Genomic DNA, 8,393 nt, shown 5'->3' on the forward strand with positions numbered 1-8,393 from the left:
AAGCTATCGTCTTGAATTTCCATCACCTGCCTTCCCCGCGTTTTCTCCTTCGTAGTAGGCACATGTCACATATTCGAGGAGCAAAAGCTCCCAGATCGTGCCCCAGATTTTCTTTCTCGCGCCCGCTCTTACTCGCGCCTGCGCACAAACGGGTGGCGATCCCTCAAATGAACGTCTCGTACAACAAGCTAGCGGCACGCCAGACATGCCATATGATGTGTCATGCGCCGCACGTGCCACTGAAGCGAGCGAGGCCGGCTGCGCATGTGAAGTTCGTTTGTTCAGCGCCCGTCTCTCTTGGATGTAGCCCGTTTGTTGGGCTCCCAGCGTTTTCTTGCGTTCCGTTTGCATTTCGACACGGCACCACTTTGAGTCTGCAACGAATTTCAAGCAAATTTAGGCTTACGCCACAAAACCGAGACTGGTGACGCAGTTAGCGAAAAACAGCTCGGCCGTTCTGGCGAAGTTAATTTGAGTTAATGACTCGTACTGGGAAATGTTTGCGACGCTTTCTATGAGGCCCAACCAATTGCCCCAACTTATTTCAGTAGTTTTTGGGCACCCGGCTATGTGACGCAGTTAGCGAAATGCATGCAGCTCGACCGTGGTGACGGTTTCGCGTGTATTCAAATCTTACTGGGACAAGTTCGTGACGCATTCCCTGACCCCGAACATTATTGTATTTCGCTACATTTTGTGATACTTTTGAGGTACGCGCGCCGCGCCTGGCGTTAATTGTGCCGCAAAGCAGCTCGGCTGTGTGTCGCAGTTTTGTGTGGGCAGAATCTTACTGGGACAAGTTCGTGACGCTTTCTGGGATACTTTTGAGGCATGCTCGCCGCGCCTGGGATTGTGAAGCAGTTAGCAAAAAGTCAAGCCGGCCGTGATGACAATTAGTTTGGCGTGTGCTGAATTTTAGTGGGACAAGTATGTGACTCTTTTTATGGCCGTGCAACAACATATACCTTCTTTCGGTACTCACGCATGTCAAAAACGCGACGAGCGACATGCCAAGAGTGATAACACGGGGAGTGTGTATCTTGCGCCGGCAGGACGTGTAAACGATAACGCAGAGGAGCTCAAAAACCAAGAACTTGACAATTCTGTTTTCTGATCAGCGACTGAAGACAGGCTTTGCACCCACGAATTTGTCTTGAGTGCGACTAGAAAGCATTCTGCGAGCGTGTAACATAGTCTGGCTGAGAGCCTGTGTTGTGGCCACCTCTGTGTATACTTGGCGTACCATCGCGTCGACTGAAGCGCCAAGTTGTTTTGGAAACGCGCAGTCACCCATGTATTTGTGCTCTTAAAGTGCAGGAAGTAATGCCCGGGAAGGGAGGGATGCTTGAAAATTAGATGATTTCTTCATATTTTATGGCATTGTTTGGGAGGAGTCTATTTGCTACGAAATGTATATAAAAGTGAATTTATCTGTAATGCCGCCCATTCACCACTTAAGTACGTTTCGCCTCTACACGCAGTATTCCTGTTAGGTCAATATACCAAAATGATACATGCTTGTAATTTACTTTTTTTTTTCAGCTGATGGCGTCCGGTGGAGCTTCGTACGGCAACGACTGCTGCTTACCTGTTGCCACAACTTTGGATGAATGCACAAGAAGCCCGGAACGAACATTTATATAGAGCAAAATAAATATTTCATCCTTTCAGAAGACTTCTTGCGTTTACTATATGAAATTGCACGTGGCACAGATTCGGTGGAGGCTTGTAAAAATCGTGCGCAATCATTTTTACTAAATAATAAAAAGATTCCGCGCCAAGGCCGCGCGTGTTTCAGCAGGAGAAGCGAAAAAAAAAAGAAAGCCGCGCCGATCAGCAGCGCCGGCGTGGCGTGTACCAGCTCGCTTCAAAACACGCGCGACCGAAACCGGAAGACGTTAATCCCATCCGCTCGGTGCGCTATAGTCAATTCAGCCGCTGGGCTACAGTGAACTAGAAGTGAACTAGAAATATTTTCTAGTGCACTGTACGCTGGGCTCTATGGGAGTATCCGCTCTTGTTAAACTTCTCCAATGACTTCTCTGTGGCAACGCCAGCACCGCTTTCCGTCTGCGTGCCACGCTTCAGAACGTTTTTATTACTTTTTGTGCAGAACTCATCATTTGACTGCCCTCAAGACTTCCCGTTAGCATAGAAGGAAAATATTTGATATGTTGACTGAGTTAGTCTTTTAAAACAAGTCAGTTTCTTTCTCCGCAATGAGAGCGGTAAGAGAGATGGAATGCGGAAGGCATGCCAACGCCTGTTGCACATGTTCTTTACGAAACGCGGTGACCGGCTGCGTGCCTATTTATGGTTTTATCAGTGCTATAGATCTTTTCCATCCACGCTGTAGCAGCAGTGCATTCATGACCGCAGAAAAACCGGTCATGCATTTTTGACAGTCAAATTAGTAAAGAAAAAGGAAGTATTTTGTCGCATAGGATGTAGGCACATGTTCTTGGTGTGTTCAGATATAAAGAACGTGGGCCATGCGTCCAGCTCATGTATGGGCTTTTTTTTTTGCATTCAACAATAAAATTCACTTGTCGAACACTCTAACTCTACAGCAAAGCTGATGCCAGATGGAGGGTTCTATTTATATATAGGCTATTTGTAACTTGTACAAGAGGGCTTAACCGAAAGTCTTCTGGGAAGTCTGTAAGGGTACTCCGTACATATTTTGCACACAGCTCTTGTTGATAATACAATTTGATGCGATCACCTGCGTTGGGAGTCGCTATGCAAAAAATTAATCTTCATGCACGATTTGCATATATTTCGTGCTCAAAGAGAAGGTCGCAGAGCCGCATACGCTGTTTTTCTACTTGGCACATAGGAATTGTTTTTTCGTGACAAGGTAAAAACTCAGAAAATGTGCATATGCGGTATGTGCATATGCGGTTAATTCTCGCTGTTTTCTCTCTCTCTCTGACTTCCGTTATCGAAAGCTCTGCGTGAATACTGACTGAGCAGCATGTCAACATATGCAAGCAGCACAACCAAGCTCATCATTGTGTGCTCGTTTCTTGGAAGTACTGCGCTGTAGCCGGTAGTCCTACTTTAATATATATTTGAATGAAACAACACTGTGCCGATGTCTAAATGTAAAAGGAGCACTCGATAGCAAATACACGAACGAACGTTCAGTAATGCGCGCTTTTTTTCTTCTCGTGGATGGACAGAAAGCCTTGAAAACTGGCTTGTCAGATATGTGCCCTGTAAACAAAAATATGCATAGTTAATAAATTTCCGTTTCTTTTTTTCTTTAAGGAATGTGTTGTGCAATTTCTACGATGGTATTTTACAGTAGAAGTACAAAAAGAAAACAAATGTGCGGTAGAACAGTGCAATAAGCATGACGTAAGTTTCAAGAATTTGGTAGCCCAGCAGTGATGGCAAAGAGTTGTTTTTCCCCTTATAATTTCAGCAAAATATCACACAGTGCGATGGGGGCAAAATTCAAAAACGCCTGTGTCCCGTATTGGAGGTATGTTGAAGATCCCCTGGTGGTCATAATTAATCCGGAGTCCCCCACTACGGCGTGCCTCATAATGAAATTGTGGTTTTGGCACGTGAAACCCCGGCATTTAATTCAATACAATTAGTCAACTTTATGCACACCAAGTTTGTTAATGTGACCCTGCAGTGCTTTATGGACGTGTTAAACAAATTTACTGTCATCATGAACATCTCTGGCAGATGCAGTAGACTCCTGTTTATACGACTCCGGTTAATGCAATTTTTCGGTTGATTCGATACTGGCAGAAACATATATTTTTATGGGCCCAAATTATTGTTATTTCAATCCTGAAATCGGCCTCATTGCAAAGTTCGAACTTTGTTGGTCACCAGCTAGAATGCACTGTAATAGGCCCCTCAATCTATCACGGCCACGCATGCGGCGTGCCAATGATGGCTTTAACTACAGCATGTGATTGTGGCGGCGTAGGCAAAAGTGAATGCATAGAATACAAGTTACCTCCCACCGAAAACTCCAATTTGCAACCTACCTTCGACAGATTTTTAAGCAAGAACAGCTGCTCACACTGAATGATTACCATATTTACCCGATTCTAATGCGCACCTTCCTTTCCGAGTGGTCCATAAACCCTGCACATATGCAAAACTGAACATTATCACCATTATCACCACAAAATGACAGAACAATATAACACTTTTCTTTTCTTTGCATGGGGTGGTGATGTAATGCCAATGACGACATGCTGCTTTCAAACTTTTTCTGCAATCAAAGGCTTAAAAAGAATAAGTTTTTTTATATGCTAAGGTAGTGGCGACAGAGTAGCATCACATTTTCTGTGCTGCAAGGTGTGCACACATCGCAGGATGAACTAATGAAATGGTTAGTCAAACCTAGAGCGTATTGGAATGTACAGTCAAAGCATAGGCCACCATCCCATTCGTGATATTTGCGAACAGCATGGTGGCTGTTGTGAAGTTGTTCAAGAATTGCGGAATATCAAAAATGGTAGACTGCACGGAGGACAACATGTTGTATCTGATATACCATGACGGACATTAAGCGTTTTAAAGTTCAATTCTGTGAAGGTAAACCTCACAGGTTTCATCTTATTTGCGATTGCCAGAATCAGAGGCATGCTACAAATTTTTGTTATGAAATCTGGCACGTGTTACATTTGGGTGCAAACTCTTTTGTACTATGAACCTGTAAAGACTGTTAGCGCAGTTGATTTGGGGGTGCATCAGAATCTGGCAAATTCTGCCAAATAATACAGTGGTGTGTTTGGACATTTTCTTTCAATTTAGTCTGCCAGATAATTCAATTATCTTGGTCACATCAAAATAGAAATTAATGGAAACCAACTGTATTATTCCTGCAGCTTGGAGCCCACTATTTTGTTAAAAATGTTGCATGCACCCTTAATTTCAACATTTAGCACCACATGCCACTTTTTTTTCTTCCTTTTTTACGAAAGAGTAAACATGCATACTTGGAAGATTAATTTAAATGTCACAATTAAGCAGTGCCTCCGACAAAATAGTGTAAAGCTGCTAGTGTAAAGAGTCAGCAGTGACATATATAGTCATTAACATGAAATTTGTTATTTATTTTTCTTTGACAAGAATGCCCATGCAACATAAAAACTTGTAAGTGGACAAAGCATTACAAGATGGCGCTACCAGCATTGTTCTTGCCATTCATAGGTCTGTTTGATTCGCCTGCACCGCCTGAAACAGGTCACAAGGTGTTGCACCCTGCCATTAATTTCAGCAACCCAGCAATGGTACCCTCCGAGCCATGCCGCTTGTTTCAAAAGGTGCAGGACTGGTTCACTATTTATCTGCACCATCCCTGCTGACAGTGTCAACTTTGTGCAGACATAAAACATCAAACGGGTGTAAGCACTGTTGAAACCCTGCTTATGCGCATCTGCTGTGTCTATGCAATGCGGGGTGTGTTTGTACCTCAGAAGCTGACCGTACCTGCGATTCGGGAACTCTTAAGCTGGTGCGGACAATGCACTTTAGGCAGACAAAACATAATGTCTGCCCCACATCTGCACTTCGACATTCGTTTCAAATGTCGCATTGTGCCCGCACCACTGAAGTTCAGCTGCACAATTCCTGAACTTCTTGTGCCCCGCTGTGAACCGGTTCACAGTGGTGCAGAAAAATAAAACGGACTTCATAACCTCATATCTCTGGTAACCTCATATTCCATAAATAGTAGTATGTATACAGACAAGCTATAAACTCTCTATTGCCCCTCGCAGGATAAGGATCTCATGGGCACCCTGAAGTGGCAGCAAAAGCAATTTCATCACTGATGGACCAGTAGCGCTGTGTGCTGACGAAAACCATGCAGTACTGCTGCACTGATACAATTATATGGCTTCCAAGACAGGTGGCATGACCCTCACACAATCTGGAGGACATGCCACTACAAAAGTTCAGGACAATGATTGGTGGAGCATGGTGGGCATTGTTCAGCATGAGTGCGATGCACATCACTGACTGTAGTATATGTAGGAACAATGAAAAGGAAAGAAAGACCATGTGGGCATGGCAGTGGCTGCATTTGATTGTCCCTGTTTACAAAAGATGCATTCAATAAAGTTTTATTGAAGAAGATTCACAAGAAGATGCCCTATAATATATCAGACAGATTACACAACTTTCATGAAAGGCATTGCATGTAAAACTCGTATAAAGAGTGCTTTTTTTGTGGTCATTATATGATGAACTTGCAATAAAGTACGTAGCTTCCTTCTGACATAATAAACGTTTTTGAAGATTTGATGAAGTTGTTCTGTTCAAAAATAAGGTAGAACAGTCTACATTGGAAAAAGAAAAGCACGTGATGAGTCAACAGCTGTATACGTCTCTTTGAGATGTAGAAGCAATTTCACTATAGTACTCCAACCACACGAGCGAATTCGTTAGTATTTATACAGGGGCATTTCTAGACTATAGGCGAAACTGGCAGCCATCTAGGGGCAGCACTTCTAGAAGGGCACAGCATACTTCGTTGCCCCTCATCCTGCTTTACCAGTGGACCACAGACAACGTTAGATGCAAACTGGGTTCAATGTTGCATTCTTATTCACTCCTTTTCTATGGCTGATTGTTCACAGAACAATAAACTGTTACTTGAAAACCTGTGTGCTAACATTTTCCATTACAATTACTGATGCCTCACAAAGTCATGTTCTCAGTTTTTCAACATGATATGTCTAAATTGAATTGGTGCCAGAGTGGAGAGGGACACAATACTTCGAATTTGCCTGGGGCAGAAAAGTACCTTGAAACACTTCTTACATCTCAACACCACAATGGTGTAAATAAACGTTTGCCACGTGTCAAACCACCGCACCTCCTATCCAGACGATGACGCAACGTGGACACTGATGGTTGAAGGGCACTCACCCCACCATTACCTGGAAACCTGAGCAAAGGATGAACAGGAAGGGGGACAACAACGAAGAACTGAGAGGTGCAGTTAATTATATAAACATTTGTCATGTGTCAGACCACCGCACGTACCTCCTATCCAGACGACGATGCAGCGTAGACACTGACGGTTGAATAAGGGCGCTCACCCCACCATTACCTGGAAACCTGAGCAAAGGATGAACAGGAAGGGGGACAACAACGAAGAACTGAGAGGTGCAGTTAATTAAACATTTTTCATGTGTCAGACCACCGCACCTCCTATCCAGACGACGATGCAGCGTAGACACGGACGGTTGAATAAGGGCGCTCACCCCACCATTACCTGGAAACCTGAGCAAAGGATGAACAGGAAGGGGGACAACAACGAAGAACTGAGAGGTGCAGTTAATTAAACATTTGTCATGTGTCAGACCACCGCACGTACCTCCTATCCAGACGACGATGCAGCGTAGACACTGACGGTTGAATAAGGGCGCTCACCCCACCATTACCTGGAAACCTGAGCAAAGGATGAACAGGAAGGGGGACAACAACGAAGAACTGAGAGGTGCAGTTAATTAAACATTTGTCATGTGTCAGACCACCGCACCTCCTATCCAGACGACGATGCAGCGTAGACACTGACGGTTGAATAAGGGCGCTCACCCCACCATTACCTGGAAACCTGAGCAAAGAATGAACAGGAAGGGGGACAACAACGAAGAACTGAGAGGTGCAGTTAATTAAACATTTGTCATGTGTCAGACCACCGCACCTCCTATCCAGACGACGATGCATGCGTAGACACTGACGGTTGAATAAGGGCGCTCACCCCACCATTACTTGGAAAAATATGAAAGGGAAGGAACCTCGACAACGAATTGATAGGCGCAGTTAATTAGACGAGTCAAATCACCACCCATCCCTTGGCAGTTATCCAGCTGTCAAGACAGCGTGTAAACCGGCTGTTGCAGGATTCCATGAAAGGCCCTCACCGCGCGCCCTTCACCTGGCAGCCTGAGCGAAGAAGAAAGGGGGGGGGGGGCAACGCTGAATGAACTAGGTGTCGCCGTTTGATTTCTTTCCACAGATCCCAAACCAGTTTCTTCGGAGGCGGAGTTACTGCGGGTTATTGCGAGCATGGGCGTGGTATCGCAATGGTGTCAACGATGGTGATTTGCTGCTGGACAGCCTTCAGATTCCCTAGTCGAGATGACACTATTAAGAGCAGAGACTTTTTGAGAGTGAGGACAGAGGGTCCTGATGTACGTAGTTTTGGACGTTTAATTTATTTGCTCCTGCATGGAGTGGGCTTCCGTACTGGAGCCGTGTAACTAAGCTAAATAAACCCTTTTTCCTTCATTTTCTACAACTTGACGTAGTATAGTCGATGGTCTTGGTGGATTCCATGCCATGAAAGCCACCCTAGCCACAACACACTGTTGTATAGCATGTAGCCATGTCAATATGTTGATTCT

The 8,393-nt window shown here is 44.5% G+C and overlaps 1 long non-coding RNA gene across 1 annotated transcript; it reads left to right on the forward strand.

The window, feature by feature from the left end:
- Window positions 1–1,996: 1,996 nt before the first annotated feature.
- On the forward strand, window positions 1,997–6,282 carry LOC140213710 (uncharacterized). The gene is made up of 2 exons (XR_011890601.1): window positions 1,997–2,228; window positions 5,757–6,282. It is a non-coding gene; the product is annotated as an uncharacterized lncRNA (long non-coding RNA).
- Window positions 6,283–8,393: the final 2,111 nt, after the last annotated feature.

The sequence above is a fragment of the Dermacentor andersoni genome, chromosome 1, assembly GCF_023375885.2.
Source record: "Dermacentor andersoni chromosome 1, qqDerAnde1_hic_scaffold, whole genome shotgun sequence".
Classification (NCBI taxonomy): domain Eukaryota; kingdom Metazoa; phylum Arthropoda; class Arachnida; order Ixodida; family Ixodidae; genus Dermacentor; species Dermacentor andersoni.